Source organism: Penaeus monodon, chromosome 31 (genome assembly GCF_015228065.2).
Source record: "Penaeus monodon isolate SGIC_2016 chromosome 31, NSTDA_Pmon_1, whole genome shotgun sequence".
In the NCBI taxonomy this organism is placed as follows: domain Eukaryota; kingdom Metazoa; phylum Arthropoda; class Malacostraca; order Decapoda; family Penaeidae; genus Penaeus; species Penaeus monodon.
In genome coordinates this window covers 24,963,623-24,963,869 of record NC_051416.1, presented here as the reverse complement: position 1 = coordinate 24,963,869, position 247 = coordinate 24,963,623, and positions in this window count along the sequence as shown.

Here is a 247-nt window from a genome sequence, read left to right as displayed (position 1 = left end):
CGGCGGGGAATTGTGTATTTAATTTTTATTTTTATGAAATGAAAGGATGAAAATTTTAGTTTATTTTGAATTCACGAGAAAGGTCTTTTGCTCAGGATTTCTTTTTTTTATGAAACATCTTTTTTCATTAACTTATGGTCTATTTTGTATCTGTTTGCTTTATAACATTAACGGTTTACGTAATATGTACCTTTCTTACATATATTATATCATAATGATCATTAGTATTAGCATTAACATAAAAAAC